A 21,736-nucleotide genomic window follows, 5' to 3' on the forward strand; every position below is an offset into this window, starting at 1 on the left:
GTGCAGTGAACACCCTTGCATGAGCCCAGGAACAGCCTAATTTCTCCTGAAATTAAATGCACCAATTATCAGATATTAGGATTTCTGGATAACCTTTGTCCCGAAAAGTTCCTTCAATTACTGATGTGGTAGTGAATGTTTCCACAAACCTGACTTCAGGCCACTTGGAGAAATTATGTATTATCACTACAACCTACTTGTAAACAGAAGGTGGAGAATTATACAGCCCTACTATGCCAATGGCTATTGTGCCGAGTGCAAAAATGGTTCTTTGTATATTTACTCATCAATTGTGACAAACATCTAATCACTCGTTTAGATAGGCAGCAAGACTAAAAAGTCATACAAATACATTGATATGCAAGTAACAGCCTACTAATAAATAGGATTACCTAACAATACATATACTTAATAGTTATGACAAACCGTGAAATGCATACACAAATGAACAATGGAAAAATAATCATAATGATTTACCAGTTATTTAAGGGAACAACAAATTATACTCACCTATGTCCAGGGTGACAATATTAAACCTGTAGAATGGTGTAGGATAACACAAATCAATGTAGTAATCCGACATCAGTGAACAACACCTCATGTATCACCTGTCACCACAATACTTGCATCGACATGGCAGAACAGCTGCAGAGAAATTAGTTGCTATAGGGAAAAAAGAGCAAACACAATTCTGGTTTGAGGTGCTAATATTTACAAGGAAATTATAAAATATATATATATATATAACAACTGAAACTTGCACCTGCTGCACTGTTTTCCGTTTGTCTCATTAGTAGAATTGACCATTAAGCTCTGTAATGTTAGAATGTACTGATCGTACTTTCAAAAGAAACAGAGTATGGTGTACCAACCATGCCGGCATCTCCGTCAGCAAAGTACCTTTAACGCTGCTGCCTATTCGGAGCAACAGGTCGATCCCTGTGCACGCGTGAGGAAATTCACTGCATACACAAATATCAGTGCGCAGCCAACATGGACAAAAAAGGTATCAGTAGGAAGGCTTCTGAAAGAACCTGAATCAGTGGCTTGAGATATGATCTGATCAAAAGGGACCACCTCCACTTAGGTATTGTCTGATATGTTTGACCACCTAGGCACACACCAAAGCTTTTCTTTCTATAACAGAATAGTTCACTTCCGCCCGCTGGAGTGCCCATGAAGCAAATGCTATGGTGCCTTCTATGCCATCCTTAAATTGTGAAAGGACAGCCCCTAAGCCTTTTCGTGCTGGCATCCATCAATTTGTTACATGATGTGCTAAAAGTTCTCAATGTAGGCGCCTCTGATATCAGCTTCTTGTGCGCTCAAAGGCAAACAGAGGATAGCACCAAGGCAACACACTGGTCTTGCAAGCAAGACCACGCAGAGCAACATAGATTTGAATCCCAGGGTTTGCATCCCGGAGCCGCGCTTAGAAAGCGAACTCCGGTGTAGTATTAGACACATTATAAAAAAAACATTTAAAAAAAAGAAATCCTGTTGTTCTCTGTCCCAATGTCAAGTTCCATCTCATCATGGTTCCAGTCCCACTGCACCAGGGGCCAAACGTGCACCCCCGTCGATGCAGCACCATCTCATCACTGTTCCACCCCACTTCACCAGGGGCCAAACGTGCACCCCGTCCATGCAGTTCAATTCCCATAATCTGCCGCTCACGTAGCATCACTGCCCACTTATCCCCTTGTGGGCCGCTCTTCTTGTGCTCCTTCCCCCGAACGCAAATCCTCTGATATAATATTGCCCCCCAGTAAATTCTTCCAGTAATCTTGGCCAAACTTGTAATCCTCCCTGAGAACCTCACCCTTTGATGTGGGTACTTAGCTCCCGCCATAGACCGTGCCATGTTTCTACACAAGTGCGAACCGGGGGCACCACCTAACACCCGAAATTGAGATGCCCCACTAACATCTTTATACCCCCCAGTATCATTTTCCGGGCCACTATCACTTTCTCAAGCAACCCTACAAGTCTGCTCAACTTGTTGTGCAGCAAGCGTGAGGTCCCAGCCACAGCATCCAACTCCCACCCTAGAAAGGTCAACGTCACTGCTGGCTCTTCAGATTTAACCTACCGCCAATGGCACTCCCACTTCTTGCATATGTGTCAAAGACCTCCAGCATCCTCCAACATTCATGTTCTCTGCCCGCCCCACTGAAACAAACTATAAGTAAAATCCACTGCAACAAAGAGCTAAAGCACTCAAACAATGCACACAAAATTGCCCAGCCCATAGGCAACGCTTTCTCAACCTAACTTCGTCCTTCGAACTGCATCCCCAGCAGCCAAAATCTGCTGGATGCACCAGTGACAACGAAACACTTCCTTGATAACGCACTTGGCCATGAATGCCCGACAACCTTCCTCACCAAACCCACTGCCTGCTCTACACTGGCATAGTACACCGTGCAGTCTTCCGGTGCAATAAAATCCTTCACTGACATGCCCTGCCAAAATGGTCAATTATTTTAACTACTCCTGCATCCTTCTTGTGCACGACCCCAATGGGAAAACACCAAGTCTCTGACAGATCTGTAAATGGCCCTACCACTCTTCCGCTGCCCCTCCTTGTGCAGCTTCACTCTCACCACTTCCAAATTCTCCAGCGCATACGTAAAATGTTTCCGTCCACCACTGCATCCTTTACCTTGATAACCCAATTTAACACCCTTGTGAAAAGCTTTCCCCAAAATCTTGGCCCCCTCCCTGTCTGGGTAAACTGAGGCCCTCTTCCAGAACCGCAACTTTAACTGGAGTATAGGCCTTTCCCCCAACTCCTTGCCCTGCTCCCCACCCCCTCTATCTGTCCCCTGTTTGAAAATATTGTGTAACTGGATGCCGTCCCGCACATCGGCTCCAAACGTGCCTAAATTTACTCACCGTTCTTGTACAGCTTTCTTTATTGAATGCCCAACATGCTGCTGAGGGCTGACCCCTGCCTCCTCCCCCGCCTCCTCCGAGGTGGGGCGACGCTGGAAGGGCCGGTAAGGCACAGGTAAACCACTCGCTGTATGCAGCGTTGGTGCTGGACGTGTAGGCGCCATCCATTTTAGCCATAGATCCATGCCAATCTCTCCCCATACCGCTTGGCTATCCTCCACCATCCTTGCCCTAAATTCTTCATCGTATCTCACCCATGCAAATACCCAGAAACTCGTAAAAGCCTTCCTTACTACTTGTATTTCAGTAACGCTAATAATATCACACTAGCTAGGGAAGTTAAAACCCTTGGCTTCTATCTAGATTCCACTCTCACTTTCAAAAAACAAGTAAACTCTATGGCTTCGGCGACTGCCTACACTTGTGAGCTAATTAGAGCAGCCAAGCCTTTCCTTACACCCAACAACTGTATCACGTTAGCAAGAGCATTAGTATTATCCAAACTGGATTATTGTAATGCCCTATATGTTGGGCGTAATAAATATCTCACCGATAAAATCCAGATCCTGCAGAATAATGCATTGAGAGCAGCTCTCCACATTCCCGAGAGAGCCCACATATCTGACCTAAGAAGATCCAACAATTGGCTGTCCATCAAAGACAACATCTTCCTGAAGTCAGCTTCCCTGACACATACATGCCTTCACCTGGCCGCCCCACAATACCTCACATCTAGATTCATGAGAATCCACTAATCGCTCTTCCAGAACACCCGCTGCCAACCTATTGCGGGTGCCCAGATTCAAATGCATGAAGATGGGTGGCAGTAGCTTCCCGGTCAAAGCTGCCCAATATTGGAACTCTCTCCCTCCTACTCTTAGGGAAGACATGCCCTACCTTTGCTTCAGATCCAACCTTATCCACTGGATTAAGGAACATGACACCTAACTCTTTCACCATGCCTGCTCCCACTACTGACCATTTCTTTGTATATAATACTATGTTGATGCCTCTGGCCTCCACTTGTTCATCTGCATGATAATCTTTTCAGTACTGTCTTCTATTGTATTGTAAGTCACAATTGTACATATTGTAATGTAATGCACAGTATTGTAACTTAAGCTGAACAATCTTCTTTTTGCCTTCTGCGCACAAATACCCTCGGGTCTTGTGTGCGATATAAATAAATAAACAAACAAACAAACAAACAAACGCTACACATCGCTCAGGAAATTTCTCGCAATACACACTTGCATATATAATAAACTCTGACGTCCAATTGTCAATTGTGACTGGCACCTTTGGCCTCACAGCCAACTCCCGCACTTCCTCCTTGGACCCTTCCTTCACCCTCACTTCCCTGTGCAGGAGTTTAAAAATGTTCACAAACTCACCTGCCCATATTTTTTCCTTTTCGCCCCCATCAAATGTGCACCCAGCGGATTTGTGATGTGCATATAAGGCATCCTTTTATCCTTCCCTGCACCCTCTATAGCCCTCTCCTTAGGAACCTCAATCACCCTCTGTGCCGCCGGCTCTGCCACTGTGTCTGTCAGTTTGCACCTCCACAGAGGAGACACTCCTTCCACTCACCCCCACGGAGGCATATGCCATCAGAGTGTCCATTTCCCCACCAGTATCCTGTGCCCCAGCCCCCTCCCTGCATGCCCCCCACCTCGTACCCAACCTGAGCCATGCCGCCGACAACTCCCGGTCCTGTTCACCTCTTTTTGCCCATCTGTCAGCTGGCCACAGCAGCCTGACTTCCACTTGGCCGCTGCATCTTAACTTCCACTCCGACACTCCTCATCTCCTTTCTTACCGGGCTCCTGCTGCAGGGACAAAAAACATCAGCAGCGTCCCCCAGCCGATTCCCCCGCCGACCTGTGCCTTTCTGCTCCCCCCAACCCAGCTTCCCCTCCAAACCTTATCCCCCTCTCACCCTATCCCTCCCCCTCAACCTCTCTTGTCCTAATCCCTCCAATGCACACCGTTCTCCTCTTCCCATTCATCCTCCCCAGTGAAATGCCATTTTTGTTGCGAGTGCGCGCTTGGCCCGGGCAGCTGCTCCTCGGGTGAGCCCGGGGGTGTCCGCCCCGCCGCTCCATTGACATCTTCTTGGCGGGGTTGCACCAACCCCTTCCTGGTCCTCTCTTCTTGGGCAAGAGGTTCTCTCCTCCACCTTGTGCTCCGCGTGCTAGGGGCCGTACTGCACCCTCTAGTCTGCTCTCTGCTTCCTGTCGGAGGGGCTGCCACCAAACCCTCTCCCACTACTTCATCCAGAACTACGGGGGCCGTAGTAGTCCCTCCGCACACCACCCTGCCACCCCGGGAGTTAATTCCGCACCTTCCCCTTTCTTCACTAACTGACGGTGATAGAGCCCTCCTCCGTCCACCTGCACTCTTCTGCAGTTATTTCCCTCCTCTGTCCCTCAGCACAGCCGCCCATCTGGGGTCCGAGCTGACCCTGACCTCACCCCTACCTTGTCCTCGCCCACCTCTCCCCCTGCACCGCCAGTGGCCTCTACAGCCCTCCAACTCCCGACCCCCTACCGGCCCGTTCACAGTCTGCTCCCCCACTCCCTGTTGCTCTCCTAGGTATCTCCCTCCTGCTCTTCCTAGTCCCTCTGTCCCACACCTCCGCCCTCCTGCTGATGGACTGCAGGCCACCACCGCTGCAATGGCCCCATCTGCTGCCGATCTGCGCTGTGGTCTGCCCTCCCCTGCGCCATTCTCTCCTGTAACCTCGCATACTGCACCCTCAAGCTGTGCCTTAGATGCCCTGCTAATAATACGCAGGGCCTCCCTAAGTGCCTGGGTGTCCACCAGGCCCTTAGCTCCAGCTCCCCGACCTGCCATCTCACTGGATCACTATTTAACACTCTTAATGCCACCAACCCCAAAATCGCCACCACAACAGCAGGCTCCCAAGCCTGCAATATATGCACCTCCCTGCATAGCCTGTAATATCTTCCCGGAAGTAGCACCTTACTTCACCAATTACCCTACTGTATTCCCTCTTGCACTATCTGGAGAAAACCTGTTCCGTCCACAAGTGCACTGTTCATGAGTCCTCCTGACACTGACGGTATTGATTACTCTCACCTTGCACTTCTACAAGACATAACATTGCTCCCTATTTCCAAATGTTTACACCTGTGGCAGCGTAACACACTGTAACACACTTCACTCACCATGACGCAGATGTTCAGCGCACTGCACTCACCACACTGCATGTAACAGTGTCCTCCACGACTCCGCATTACCATCATACACCGAAATGCATTGCATGTATGAAGGGTTGCATTATATTCCAACATTGCGGCCCCTTGTATAACTAATAGGGCATGCTGCATGGGCAGCTGTAACATGAAAATCCTCAATAAGGTTAAATGTAAATCACTCCATTCATGGACCAACACACACTAAAGGGATAGGCGCTAAAAGTCCATGCTTACTCCTTGCAGTTTTTAATGCTAAAATTCTTTAAAGCTTTATTAAACTAGAGCATAACGTTTTATCGCCAAGCACAACTGACACAGGTTGAGTCATCACACTCATTCATACTCTTCATGCAACATAAAGCTGACAATCTCTTGCTCTTGCTTATAAAGCAACCATGAAATCACTTGAACAACTTAACCTTACAGTCTGCATAAATAAATCAAAAATCAAAAATAGGTGACAGATAACCATCGCCTAGCGGTTCAAAAATAGGTGTGCACATCACGTCAACAGATAACCATACTTATTTTGATTGATGCCAACAGCTTTTTTCAGCCCACCCCAATGAACACTCACTCCTCTAAATGCCTTCGACACCTCGCTCGATGAACAGTCGTATAGCTGCGAAGATCTCGGGCATCTTGCACTGCTATCAGGAAGTGGTAAGACAACGTGACACCATCACACTTATGGGCACCAGCGGGTCTGTCCTTTAATCCAAGCCTGCCGGCAGCCTCGCTGAATCCAACGCTATGGTCAAACGCTGGTATGATTCTATAATCGCCAACTCCTTCACCACACCAATGATGTCACCAAAAGGCAGTCAAGATCTCCCCTTGACCAACCGCCGCAATGGCTGGCACCAGACTAAATCGCTTTTGGCTCCAATGCAACAGGCTCCTGAAATCATGACAGTCGCTCCCAGTTGCAGCCTCACATGCCGGTAAGTGCAGCGGGCACTCGCTCACTTGTGCCAAGCACTCTCTCGCCTTTAGTTATTCTGCTTAGGGTCTCCGCAGGTCTTCTCAGGGAGACACTCTGCAAAGACGAGCACTCTCCCTCCTCACCCTTCACTTCCCTGTCACACATAACAGCGGATCTCTTCTGGTGACTGGTCATAAGGGGAGCTTTCCCCCTCTTTCTTCAGCATCCCCATGATAGCGGTTTACTTCTGCTCACCACAGAACACCATGATCCTTCAGGGCCCTGGCAACGCTGCCCTGGGGATCAGGAGCGGTGGGGGGTGTCAGGAGATGTCCACTGCAGCACCGTTAGAGCAAGCGCACATTTTCTGGAGGGCTACCCCCTCATTTGCTCATCAGACCCTATCTGGGGGAGTGAATGAGGAACCCAGGAAACACAGGGCCTCCAGGAATTTCCAGCAGGTCTTGCTAGCCCTCATGCGCTCACCCTAATTCTGGAGTCAACACGTCTCCTCAGCTTCAGCTGGTGGATATCAGCAGCCCAGGTCATCAAGCTACCTGAAAAACCTGCAGCTGCAGCCTCTTTACACTGTTCCCAGTCTGAGGCCGGTCCTCTCAGCTCCACTGGGCAGGAGCTGGGGGCTCACAAAGAGCATAAACCAGTGCAGCAGTCTTGGAATCTGGTCATAACAATTGCCCCACCCTTGAGCTTCATAAATTCAATACCCCCGCTGTCCAGACTTTTACCCTTTCTCATGCCAAGCACTACCTGCACCCTACCCTCCAAAGAAGAAGGTCTGAGGGAGCCAGGGGGGTCCACTATTTGCCAACTCCAGGGGTTGCATTCTAGAGCTGGTGTCTAACAGCCCCCCAGCCGTTCTTTAAAGGTAAGGAACCAGTGACCTTGTTGTCATCACTAGTGCTCAGTTTAACTTTATTTTGATCACTAGTTGCCTGTTTAACAGAAATTTGGTAATTAGTGACCGATGTACATGAATTTTTGCTTCTAGTCGTCGGACCCACCCAAGCTGACATTACACACCACCAACATGCTCCTGCATTTCCTCATCACCCTCAATGAAATGAAATGAAATGAAATGATATTTTATGTATATCTCGCTCGTACACAAGTGTTTCAGAGCGCGACCAGGCAAAAAGGGAGGGTAACAAGGGAGAGAAAAAACAGCGATCTTACTAGGCCCAGTGACATTTAAGAAAGCGCAAGAGCATGGGAAAGGAAAAAGGGGGGAAAGTGCAAGGAGGGGGGGGAGTGGAAAGTGCAAAGCAGATGAGTATTAAATAGAATAAATAATAAATAAGGGCTTTAAACCATGGTAGTGCAGCCAGCAAGTGGCAGGTGAAAGTTAGTCAGAAAGGTATATCTGATAAGTGCAGAAGAAACGTGGGAGAGGGACTGTATGGGTACAGATACAGAACCCTAGTGCAGATGGTGGCCTGGAGGCAGTGCAGGAGGGTGGCAGGGTGAGCAGGTACCCGGGCCCGAAAGAACAGAGGGTGGCCAGGTGCAAAATGCCATGAGAAGAAACAGATCAACAGAGGAGAAGGGGGGCAAAGGCAGAGGCAAAGAGGAAGGTCTTGAGAAGTTTCCAGAACCAGAGATGTTTTTCATCAAGTTTCAAGGTTGCCAGGAGGCTGTTCCAAAGGGATGCACCAGCCGAAGACAGGGATCTACCCCTAGCTCGTTTTTTTGCAAAACGACTAACCCTGAGGGAGTTAGAAATAGAGGAGCGAAGGGCTCGAGAGGGGAGGTATTTACAGAGGGATAGTTGAAGGTATTTTGGACCCAGGCCCCAGAAAGCCTTGTGGACAATGCAGAGGGTTTTAAATGTAATCCTTGCATTCACTGGGGGCCAATGAAGGGATTTCAAGGCTGGTGATATACGATCCCAGGGCTTGAGGTCAAGGACAAGTCTTGCAGTCCTGTTCTGGATTAGCTGTAGAGGGCAGAGAGTGGAGGCAGGTAGATTTAGAAGGGCTGTTACAGTACTCCAGTCTGGAAAGAACCAGAGCTTGGGAGACAGTGAGATTGTGAGGGAAGGAGAGGAAAGGTAGAGTAAAAAGAGAAGTAAAAAGTTAGATTTTTTTGGAGACATCAGAGATGTGCGCGGAGAAGGAAAGTGTAGAGTCAAAGATAACCCCAAGGTTCTTAGCCGCGCAAGTGGGGGTGGGAGGAGGGCCAAGGGAGGCCGGCCAGAGAGTGAGAGGAAAGGATGGAGATGGTATACCAATAAGGAGGATCTCAGTCTTGTTGGCATTTAGAAATAGATCATTGGCGGCACACCAATTTTGAATGGCAATTAGACAATCGGAGATGAGGGAAGGAGAGGAGGAGGCTGAAGGAAGCCTGAAAATGAGTTGGGTGTCGTCAGCATAGCACTGGAAAGTTGAGCAGAACATTGAGATGTAGTAAGCGAGAGTTGCTAGGTATTGGTTGAAAAGCCAGGGCGAGAGGATAGACCCCTGGGGGACACCACATGTGTAGAGGGAGATAGAAGATAGGAAGGACCCAAGTTGTACCTGGGAGGGTCGATCAGAGAGAAAAGAGGTCAGCCAGGCCAGAGCCTGACCAGTGATACCGAGGTTGTCACAAAGACGATTGAGCAGGGTGGTATGGTTGACCGTGTCGAACGCAGAGGAGAGGTCAAGTAGGATGAGGACAGAGGGAATGTTAGAATCGAGGTTGGAGAGCAGGTTTTCATGGATGTTCAGGAGAGCAGTTTCCGTACTTCTGGCAGCTCTGAAGCCAGATTGGTGGTCATGGAGGGAGCCAACAGAGTCAGAATGGAGATTAAGCTGAGAGATGGCCAGCTTTTCCAGGAGCTTGTCCAAAAAGGGAGTAATGGAAATTGGGCGGTAGTTTGCCAGACATGACAGATCTGCAGTGGATTTTTTGAGAATAGGATGCACAAGAGAGGCAAAAGAGAGGTTGCAGAAATCAGAATGGGCCGGTGCAAGGGTGTCAATGTGGTCCTGGTTTTAGAGTAACAGGGATGGACCTGTTTTTCATAGATCAGACTTGTCTAGATATCTCATCAGAGGAGAAAAGAGGAAAGGAGGAGAAAGGGTGTGAGGGGTAGCTGAGGGAGGGTCAGCAGTCTGAGAAGGAGAGGGTGGAGGAGGGGCAGCGGAGGAGAGGGTGGACAGGATGTCCTGGGTTTTAGAGATAAAGTGAGAGGCAAGGGCATTGCAAAGATCCTGGGATGAGAGAGGAGGGGTGGAGACTGCAGCAGGGGTGGCCAGCTCCTTGCAGATTTTGAAAAGTTCAGCAGAGTTGTTAGATGCCGCAGAGACGCGGGCTTGTATGTGGACTCTCTTCTTAGTGTGGACAGCAAGTTGGTATTGCCTTTGGAGCAGTTGGCAGGCCAGTTTGTCAGAGGATGAACAAGAAGCCCTCCATTTCCTTTCCGCCGCCCTACACTTCCGTTTAAGTGTAGCTAGGTCAGAGTCATATCAAGAATTGCACTTGGCTTTGGACTTCAAACGCATCCTCATGACGGGGACAAGAGTATCAAGAGTAGCAGAAATAGAGGAGTAGAGAAGAGAGAGGGCTATGTCAGGGTGTGAGTCAGCCTGGGGTGGAGGAGGGGGGGGAGAAGGTTGCAGCAAAGGCCTCGACTGACACACGCTTCATGGGCTGTATATCTGAGAAGGTGGGTGGCAATCTAGGAGTGGACTTGGCTTGGGGGGAGGAGATGGAGAGATGAGAGGAGAGGAGGCAGTGATCACTCCAGGAGAGAAGAGTGGTAAGGGGGGTAGAGAAGGGGAGGCCGGATGAGATCAAGTTATCAAGTGTGTGGCCAGCGAAGTGAGTCGGGCCGGAGGGAAGGATGGAGAGGGAGAGTGAATCGCAGAGGTCGTGAAAGAGTGAAGATGAGGGACAGGTAGAATCAAGATGAATGTTGAGGTCACCAAGGAAGAGAGGTTGAGTGGTGGAGGCCAAGAGGGAAGAGGAGAGGTCAGCCCACTCAGTGAGAAAAGAGGTGATTTGACCAGGGGGCCGGTAGAGAGTAGCAACAGTAAGAGAGTGGCTAGGAGAGAGAGAGAGCCTGCAGACTAGGCATTCAAATGAGGAGTAAGCTTGAGTGGGAATAAGAGAGGCAGGTATCCACTCAGGGAAGATAAGGGCTACACCCCCTCCAGGCCGATTGGATCTGGGAGCTGAGAGGGTCTTGTAGCCATCGGGGAGGAGAGTGTCAAAACCCGTGATAAAGCTGGCTGTGAACCATGTCTCGGTGAGACCGAGGACATCAAGGTCGAGTTCTTCTAGGAGGTGACAGATGTTAGACGAGTGTTTAACGGCCAAGCGGGAATTTAGTGTGGCAAGATGGAGAAAGTTGCTAGACTTAAAGACCTTCCGGGGAGGGGTACCGATCGTAGGTACGCCCTGCGGAGGTGTGGAAGGAGCTTGAGATGGGGCAAAGGAGGAGGCGGAGGAGTGCAAGGTAGCCAGAGGAAGAGAGTAGGGGACAGCTGGAGATGAGAGGAAGTTGATGAGGCGAGGGAACTGCCTATCAAAGAGGAGGAGGTTAGTCTGAGGGCTTTGAACCATGACAGTACCATTTAGATAGATGTTGATAAATACTCTAGAGGAGTCAAAGGGATCCACACGTACTTCCCAACGGGTGCCACCATTAATGGGAGAGGAGGAGACAGGACAGAGCACAGAGATCATATGAGGGGTCCAGAGATCTTGCGAAGGAACGAAAAAGAGGATGTCAGTGAGGGTTTGTCTGGCAGAGGCGCTGGAATAGGTATCAGCGATGGGGAGACCAGGGTTAGAAATCAAGATATCCTTTTTGAATTTCTTCTTACCAGACTTAGTGATAAAGGAAGGAAAGTTGATAGAGAAACAGTTGGAATAGATAGGAGAAACTGATAATGCCATGGGCAGGTAGAGAGAGGAGGCAGTAGGAGAAATATACAAGATCAGAGGTATGGAGCGTTCACTGGGCTAGCAGGTAGCAATGTAGATGAACAAAAACACACCCAAATGTGACTTTCCCAAACACACCCAAATTTGGCTTTCCCAAAACACACCCAAATTTGACTTTCCCAAAACACACCCAAAATTGACTATCCCAAAACACACCCAAAATGGACTTTCCCAAACACACCCAGATATTGAAATTCAAGGCAATAGCAAAGGCACCAATTGGTAAAAGAAAGTGTGTGCTGCCTGAAATCTGTAAAAGCGTTTCTTCAAACGCCAACGTTCTGCTGCCTAACATTGCGCTCGAGTAGCACTGCGAGCTTCCTGCTGGTGCCTGCTTCCTGGAGGAGGTGGGGCGCTGCAGCCTCACGTGACGAATCACGTGACATCCACCGGGCATCAAAACCAATCCTAAACCACCCTTGCGGCGTAAAGCCCTCTGGAGTTAAGCCCTCTGGCTGTTATACGGCTGTTGTGCGTGTTGTGCCGATGCTGCCGAAGGAAGATTAATTTACAGGATCCTAAGTAAGCAAACCAGCTATCTCAGTGAAATATTCATTGTTACCACCTGGCTGGGGGGGGAGAGTCGGACTAAGGCCGCTCCTCAAGCTGTCGGGCGTTCCCATTCCGGGTGGTTATTTTGGATTGACACTTTGATATTACATTCATTGTCATTTTAACTCTACTCTTCAACCATTCACTAACTTTTATCATTATATGTCTTGTGACGATAATTTTAACCAAACAAACTAATTATTCTCCTTACGAAATTGTATACCTTTGGTTTTTATTCGCTCCCATTCTAATTGATGGTATTGGCTGCTCATCTTATAGTTCTATTATCTGCTGATCAGTGATATTAGCTTAATTTATCTCAGGGGCTGCGAAGGTTTCTTCTCCCCGGTTATTTATAAGAAACGGAGTGTATATTAACTACTGAATTGATTAGGTCCTAGGTACACTTATTATAGATTTCTTGTGATAGGATTGATTTAATTTTTGGGTGATTTGCCTCCTTAGGGATTAATAGTTAATCCTTTTCACATCTTATTTATATATATCCCCCTTAAAACTCTATTACCATGGCCCAAAGTCCATGCTCACATAATTTGAGATCTAAAAAGGGGAAGAAAAGCGTATCCACATCTAATTTCAAATTAGGAACCCAGAAGCCTGGTAAAGGGAAAAAACTAAAAAAGGGAAGTAAGAATGAGCCTATTTGTGAGACTAAAGGCGTATTGGAACAACCTAAGATACCCAGCTTTTTTACTATAAAAGAAAAAGTAACGGCATCTGACAATGTACTCCCCTTCCCTCCCTCCTCTAATAGCTCGAGGATTGACAATGTATTACCTCCCCCTCTTCCCTCTAATAGCTCTATGATTGATAATAATTCGCTGTTGACATTAGTACATAAATTCAGGCGTCAATCTATGGGAACAGGAACAAATCTGGAAATTTCTGCAGTAGAAGATACCGATATGAATAATATTATCGGTACAAATTTGTCAGCTTCTCCAGATTTGGATAAATTTGCCCAGAGAGAAGTGGAACTTAATTCGAGCGATGAGTCTTATAATTCTATGGGTAACCTTTCTGAAATGTCTGTTAACAGTTATAGAAGTAGGGTAATTGAATATTCACTTAAATCTGGTGAGAAATTGGATGCCCTTACTACCATGATGGATGTCCTCTTGACCATTTGCACTAAATTGCTTAAAGAACAGAGTGACACAAAATCATTGGTATTGCAGAATATTGATAATACCAGATCTCTTGGGATTATGATAGAAAAATTACTGTGGAAATGATTTTAAAAAGGGGGAAAGGCATACCGTCTAATGAGGTGTTAGGAGACTTGAGTGAGTTGGTTTTGGTGGTTGAAAAAGAAAAAGAGAATACCACTGTACAGACTAATATTTCCCACTCGGAACAACTTAATTCAAGGGAAAACTCGGCTGATAAGACTATTATTAGTGTGAGAGAGGTAGAAATAAGGGTAGCTCAAGGCTCTAGGAGGCGCACTAGGCGAAATAGAAAAAATAAAAAATCCACCCGTAAGAGGATGGTGATGGACAAGACTAAAACTACTAAGACTGCTAAAAAAAGTTCCCTGGCTCTAGCAAATACCGCCCCTTTAGACTCTGAATGCGTAGAAGTGGGGAACCACTATGAAATTATTGAACATCAGCGGAAGTCGGACGGTGGGAAAAAAGTAGTAATTAAAAATAAGGGACTAGAAAACTGGCTAAAGGGTAAGGATAATACAATAGAGGAAAGTGAATGTGAGGACATGGTATCTATAGAAAATAATTTTAAATATGTTGAAATTCCATATAATAACAATATTATGCCTCTCACAAAAAGGGAGAGGGAAATATATATCAAAGAGATGGAGCAATTGGCCATGCATAGTAACCAAAAAACAAGTATGGCAAATTTTGTGGGAATAAATGAAGAACCCCAACTTATAGTGGGGAAAAGTATTAAAATCATAGAAAAAACCACCTTTGATGAAAGTCCATTTTTAAATCGGACTTGGTTACTGAATAAACTGTCACACATTCCACAGTTACAAAATATTAATTTAGGGGATATTGAATCTATTATCCTGCCGGAATATGGAAGCTGGGAAAACTGGGTCATTGTCCAATTTAGATCTGCAGTTTTTGTTGACCTCATTAGGGAATACTCTAATGGAGTATGGGGCAATATCTATGAAATTGTGATATGCCACTCGCAATTCATAATGATCGGAATGATAAAAACATGGATTCGGTGGGAACTTCACCTACTACTATGGAATTAAGAAAAAAAATGTAGAAGTAAATTCTTTGGAGAGAAATACTACTATTCAGAATTGAGATGAGGTATGTATTAATGAATTCAATCTCCTCTCTTGGAATAGTAGAGGCTTTAATTCCCTATTACACAAGGATGGTATCCAATTGTTGTTGGAGAGTGATGTTTTTGCCTTACAAGAAACTTGGGTAAATGGGGAAATTCTACTTGATGTATATAATGTCTGGAGTAAAGCTGCTTCCAAAGGTGAAAAGGGCCGGCCGTATGGAGGGCTATGTATTGGGGTAAAAAACCATCTTTCATGTAAACCTTATGAGAAACACGGGAACCTACCTAATGTTATGTGTGCAATCATAGATAGGGGAAGGTTATCAGGGAACCTCCTTCTCATTAACATCTACTCTCAACCAGGGGGGATAATGTTCATGAGATTGGGGAGTTTCTAAACCATACTATTGAAAGCTGGACCCTGGACTCTCCTCAGTCCGAAATTTGTATAGTGGGCGATTTTAACGCCCACTGTGACTCTGCTGTGAGGGAGATGAATAGGTGCAAAGAATTGTGGGACGAAACGGTCATTACCGCATCATTGGAAACACAGGAGGGCAACCTGGTTGATGGGTTAAATACCCAGTTTGTGCAGGGATGGCGGTGGATGAACCTTATGTCTAGCTGGGGGTTAGAATATTTGGAACCTAATATAGGGCCAGGTACTGGTGTAACCTGGACTAATGGGAAGGTAGGCTATAGGTTAGACTATATGTTTGTAAATAAAAAACTAAGCCAATCTACGATCTATTTTGAACACATAGATATCATTTTGAGTGACCATACACCCATCAGGGGTAAATTTTTTAATGGCCCGAAAAAGCATAGGTGGGATGTGGGCAATGTGATGGATATTCAATTTTCTGCAGGTGGAAAAAGGATCACTTGGTCGGATAAAAAGTTAATTATCTTTAATGAGCTGTTTGATCGCCTGATCATTGATGGCCAGGATATTGCGTGTAACGGCCTCAATTTGATACCGAATTTGTTGGGAATAATACGGAGGACAAACAGCAACCTTATAGTGAAAAATAAAAAGGGAAAAAATAATTCCCACAAATTTGATCAAGTGATTTATGACAGGAAAAAAGAAATGATGGGTGAGATCCGTAAACTAAAGCAGACATGTGACTTAGATGACGAAGAGAGAAGTAAGAGAATCAGTAATATAAAGACACAATATAAAAACTGGCTAAAGGATTATAAGTATAGTACTAATAATGTTAATTGGAGGTGTTTATATAAGATATGTAAAACCCATGACTCAAAAAAATGTTGGTACTTATATCGACAATTCCTGATGGAGGAAGATTGCAGGGAAAATACTAATGTGAGCCAGGAGGCTTGGAAGCAGTATATTACTGATCTCTACTTCAAGATTAGTGATATGTCTGCTATCCCTACTGGTATAAATCCATACAGCTATAATACATTTCCCTTTGATATTCGGGACATTATTAAAGTGATCTCTAAAATGAAAGCATCACGTGCCCCCGGCCCAGACGGGTTAGCTAATGCTGTCATAAAACAAAATCCCATGAAATGGGCAGAGACTCTGCTCCAGCTATTTTCTGGTATATGGGAGACAGGCCGCATACCGGATAGCTGGAGGAAAGCTATAGTAGTCCCTATTTTTAAAAAAGGGGACAGAAAATTGCCCGATAATTATAGATTACTGGCCATGGCAGACAGTAGCTGTAAGATCTTCTGTTCACTGTTAGTTGACAGCTTAAATAACTGGATAGAGGAAAAGGGTCTTCTGTCTGCTCTCCAAACTGGCTTCCGCAAAGGTTATAGCACCCTCGATAATCTAATAATGTTGAAACACATTATAGCAGGGGCTAAGGATAAGGGGGAAAACTATATGTGTGTTTCGTTGATTATTCGAAAGCCTTTGACAGTGTTAATAGGGGACTTTTGTGGAAGAAATTAAGAGAGAAAAAGATCTGCCCCAAAATTCTGCATTTTTTGGAAGAAATGTATAGGGAAACTACTGTCTCCATATGTTTGGGCAAAGGAGGGATGTTATCACCTGAGATCACTACGAATACTGGACTGAAGCAGGGATGTGTTACATCGCCTATATTGTATAACTTGTATGTTTCAGATATGTGGGAAAGCTTTACCACCATAAATAACTTCCCACCAATAGTGGCGGGGAAACCCATATGTGGCCTTATGTATGCAGATGACACCGTCCTCCTGGATAAGACTCCGATAGGGCTGCAAAGCGAATAACCTTAGTATTAATATAAATAAGACTAAGGTAATGGTATTCGGAGCTACAAAGTTAGAAAAGAAAAAACTTTCCTCAAGATGGCAGATAAACTCTATTAAATTGGAGGTTGTTGAGGCCTATCCATATTTGGGGATTCTGAGCAATCCCTGCATAAATTTTTTCCAGGAGGCCGTTAATCTAAAAGTACTAAAGAAATGGAAAGTCATAAGGAAATATATGACCAGTAAAGGCGGCCACTCAATCGAAGGTTTACTTGAGATATACAAAAGCTGCATTATACCTGGTATTCTGTATGCGCTGGAAACAGTAGAAAGTAAATATCTGAGTAAACTACACTTACTTGAAGGGAAGATCTGGAGACCAGCCCTAGGACTCCCCAATTCAGTACCAATACATGCTATAAGGTGCGAACTGGGTCTCATATCCCTCTCGACTTTGTGGAAAATCGAATGTTGCAAACTCTATTTTAGAATAATCTCAGGGGATGGGGATGAAGGAAGTCTGCTTAACCTTATAAGACAAAATAAAAGTGAAGGCAGATTTAAGAATTCCTATATGCTAAATCTTCAGAAAATAGTATTATCTTTTCTAGAAGCCCTTGGCTATAATGAATTCATGGAAAAAGATAACAGAATGTGTATTAAGAAAAGTCTTAAAGATAAAGCTTTTATTTGGGATCTGTGTGAAAATCAATCTTATCTCTATAATAAGTCTAGATACTCTGTTTATGCTCTCCAAGGCCTCAAACCTGCCACCCCAAGACAATATCTGCTAAACACGGGAAGCAGAGCTTTGAGAAGATTTATCTTGCAACTACGTTTGAACATTCTCCCGTGTAATGATATTATCGGGGCAAGAACAAATATTCCCCGTGCAGAAAGATTGTGTAGGCACTGTAATATAGAGGTGGAGACAGCAAGACATATTTTAACTTCATGCACCAAATTAAGGGAATGTTATTTTAAAGGGTATGCACATTTTGTAGAGGATATGCGAAGGATTGAATCTGACCAATTTTGGTCAGTTATTTATGATGGAGAAATTAAGGTTTTTATTGGGGCAGCCTTTTATATTTGGAAGCGAGTAATATGATGTATGCTTTTCTTATGTGTAATATGTAATTGTGTTTGGTTGATATAATATTTTTGTAGTGTATAAGGTTTTAATTAAGCAAAAAACACTTTAATTAAATAAAAAATAAAAAAAAGAAATGAGGGGGGATCATAGGTGAGTGCTCAGATGAGAGCATGAAGGGAAGACCAGTTAAAAAACACAGTAAGAAGGTAGAGTGAAGGTCAGTCAAGTGAAAATAGAAAGGGTAGGCAGAAAGAGGGAAACTAACCAACAGATGGGGAAGCGGGACAGTCGTGGAAGTCCAGGTTCATAGTAGAAAAGAGATGGCAACCCCAGGGAGGGTCAGGCTGTTGTATTAGCATCCCGGAAAGCAGACAGGGAAGCTGACAGGCGCCTTAGAAGCGGGCCTTGGGTAGGGGCCGGCTAAAGCCTGTTGGTCCCTCGTTGGTCAGGAAGACAGAGTTCCCAGCCAATGGCAGAGCACCATAGAGGAAGCCAGGAAGGCACAGACAGCCTCAGATCGAGATGAGGACAGGAGGGCCATGTTGAAAGCACCGGATGGTGCACACAGTTTGCAGGCAGAAAGTCCCAAAAGTTCCCAAATTCGTGGTGCAGCAGGCAGCAGGATGTTATAACACTGCCAAATGGTGCAATGTGCAAGCACTTCAAATAATGGCAATTTAGAAGCGATTTTCTTCGTTTTTTAAATTTTAACTTTTTTCCAAAAAAATGCACCCACAATTCCCACGAGGTGCAGAGGGCAATGGATAATTGCACCTACCTCAACCAAATGGCTACAACAGCCCTGTGCAGACAAGGAGACCAGGAAAATGTAGATTTGGAAGGTGAGAGGCTGCAGGACCTTGCACTCCGGAGCAAGGAGGAGAAACTCTCGCTCTATCCCCATTCTTATGTTAAGACGGCCTAAGAAGTCTCATATTACACAGAGGTTCTGGAGCCAGTTCAAACCAGACTCAATAACGGAAATAGACAAAGTGCAAGGCAAAACCCAGCTTTATCATCAAAATAAAGCAGAGAGAGCATACAACTGTAGAAATATTGGCACTCTCGGCAGGCTTATCAAAAACAATGGTTTATAAAGTCAACATTTGTCATAACTGAGCATCATACTGTAATCTTAGTTACCAAAACATATGGGGTACAGGAATTGGTTAATAATGGGGATTACATATACATTCTATAGGGTTACATTTCTAATTGGGTAACGCATGTCTGATTGCTCCTTCTGCGACTTCCTCTAAATTCATAACGATAAAAAGACATCATTTCTACAATATGTATTTGGCTGGCACCGTACTTCATGCGAGGTGTAACATTGGAGATTCTCATTGGTTGGCTTCTTACTAACCAACATTGGACAACGGACAAGTCGTCAAGACATGAGCCAGACGGGAGTAGGGGCAGAGAGGTCCATGGACTTGTGTGGTGTCTCGTGTCTGGAAATTTGTGTAAGGAGTAAGGTAGGTGCCTTGTCTGTGTTCATTGCTAAGGAATAGAGAGCGTTCTCAAATTATGGGTCACGTGTGATGGGACCATATTTGGAATCATTTCACCTCTAATTTATTGGGAATTTAGTCAATATTGAGCGAGTGTTATATTTTCGCTTGCCTCTGGGGACACTCTTGAGTTATTCTTCATGGGGTCTTTTGAATTATAGTTGTTTGTTTTGCACCTGGATTACAAAGGCTGGTTATACTCTTATGAAACTTGAATTAATCTGGGAGTATCCTTCTTGGGTCTTGGGAATTGCTGTCACATGCTTTCACTGCAACATTCTTTCACTGCAACATTCTGACCCTTCCTTAATTCGCAGTAACCTTGGCTGTGGTTGTGAGCTCAGCATTTTGAGTTCTTGTGAAGTCTTGAGGCCTTTCATTTAATTAGAAGCATATTGTGGCTTTCATGATGGAAAAGATTACTGTTGCATTTCTGTTAGTGAGCTATATTTGTGTCGTTCATGTTGCATTCAGCTTATACATTGCTTATTTTAATATTTTTCATGTCTTATGGATGCTATGTTAATGTTATTCATGTATAAATGCATGTGTTTACCTAGTGCCTGCGTTCTTTATGTGGAGTGCACATTTGCTTTGTGTCTAATGTATGCACACGTAGTATCACAACGTTAATTTGTTTGCTCATGCCATATTCAGCTTACATTGTGTCCATCTCCTGCTTTAACTGTCTGGGATAAGGGTGGTGCAGTTGTCTTTCTCACCTGTGCAGTATTGAGCCGGGAGTGGGGGAGAAAAGCTATGGATGACCTGCCTCTCAACACTTAACCAGCATGCACCAGGCACCTCGCTGCATGATACCTGCAAGCTCCCTCATCTCTCAATTATTTCCCCTCTCTATTAAACAACATTCGAGTCACTCTGCTTTCACCTAATTGATCCACTATGTGATGCAATAATAGACACAGGAACCAGGGTTATTCTCTGGTTCACATGGCAACACTCTAGAATGAAGTGGATCATTTGAATCCCTTGGAAAGAGCTGACTGTGGATGTAGTCATGCTCTTTGTGGCAGAAACACGCTGCAACAAATGATGCTGTTTGTGTTTTGTTCACATTTCCCTGCTCATTTGTGTGTCTAAAATTCAGTGAAACACTTTGGAGCTCATTTTGGAGTCTCCACGTAATTCGGTGTAGGGGACCTGTATGCAGGCACTTTGGCGTGCACGGGTCTCGCTGCCGGATCTTTATCATTTGCATGGCAGAGTGCAAAGGTGCAGGGCAAAAGGAAACGCACGAGCATGAACACTGCCTTTTGCCCTGCACATTGTCACTCCGCTGTGCAAATGAGTAAACGCTGCTTACCATGCTCACATGGCAGGCAGTATTTACAATTGCAATTAAACGCTGCCTGCCATGCACGCATGGTAGGCAGTGTTTAATTGTAATTGTAAACCCTGCCTACCCACCGCGCATGACAGGCAGCATTTCCAATGGATCCCTTTGGAGTCTGCCTGCTTTATGTTGGTGCCATAAGGATCCCCAGAATTTGCGCCTGCATGAAAATGCATGCCGGTGCAAATGCTGGGGCATTCATATGGCGGAGAGGAAGGGAGGCAGCAGAAACACAAGTTGCGTTCTGCCCCTCCTGTCCCCCATACAAATGAATGAAAATGGGGCATGGCGTTAACAGAAGGCATAAAAGCCTTGTCCAAGGTCTTTAGGACTTCCATTAATGTTCTGCCCCATTGAAAATGAGCCCCGGGGTGTTGCATATGACATATTCTCTTTTTTGTACATTAAACTTCAGATAAGATTTGTACTTCTATTGGATAGAAAGATTTTACCTCTGCCTCCCCTGAAGACAAATCCAGTGTTTGCTCTTTGGTCTCCTGGTGTTGTCTTCTTTGCCTCCATTTGAATACCTGATGGAAGCAGCACTGAAAGGTGGAAATACCTCTACATTTAGAAAAGGGGCTACCAACAGCAGCTCGTGGGTGGGAATCTGCTTGATAGAAGCATTTTCTCAAAGAAGATTTCCTGCATGGTTTACACTTGCAGAGATAGTGTTCTCCAAGCTCGTGGCATGCATGATCCCAC

At 45.3% G+C, this 21,736-nt stretch overlaps 1 long non-coding RNA gene across 1 annotated transcript in view; it reads right to left on the reverse strand.

The window, feature by feature from the left end:
- LOC138447654 (uncharacterized) overlaps positions 1–21,736 on the reverse strand; it is a 90,175-nt gene that overhangs the window by 22,985 nt on the left and 45,454 nt on the right. Inside the window, exon 3 of the long non-coding RNA XR_011259922.1 lies at positions 511–663. This is a non-coding gene — a long non-coding RNA (uncharacterized lncRNA). The remainder of the gene's footprint in view (positions 1–510; positions 664–21,736) is intronic.

This window comes from Ambystoma mexicanum, chromosome 3q (genome assembly GCF_040938575.1).
Source record: "Ambystoma mexicanum isolate Mex_15411 chromosome 3q, UKY_AmexF1_1, whole genome shotgun sequence".
Classification (NCBI taxonomy): Eukaryota; Metazoa; Chordata; class Amphibia; order Caudata; family Ambystomatidae; genus Ambystoma; species Ambystoma mexicanum.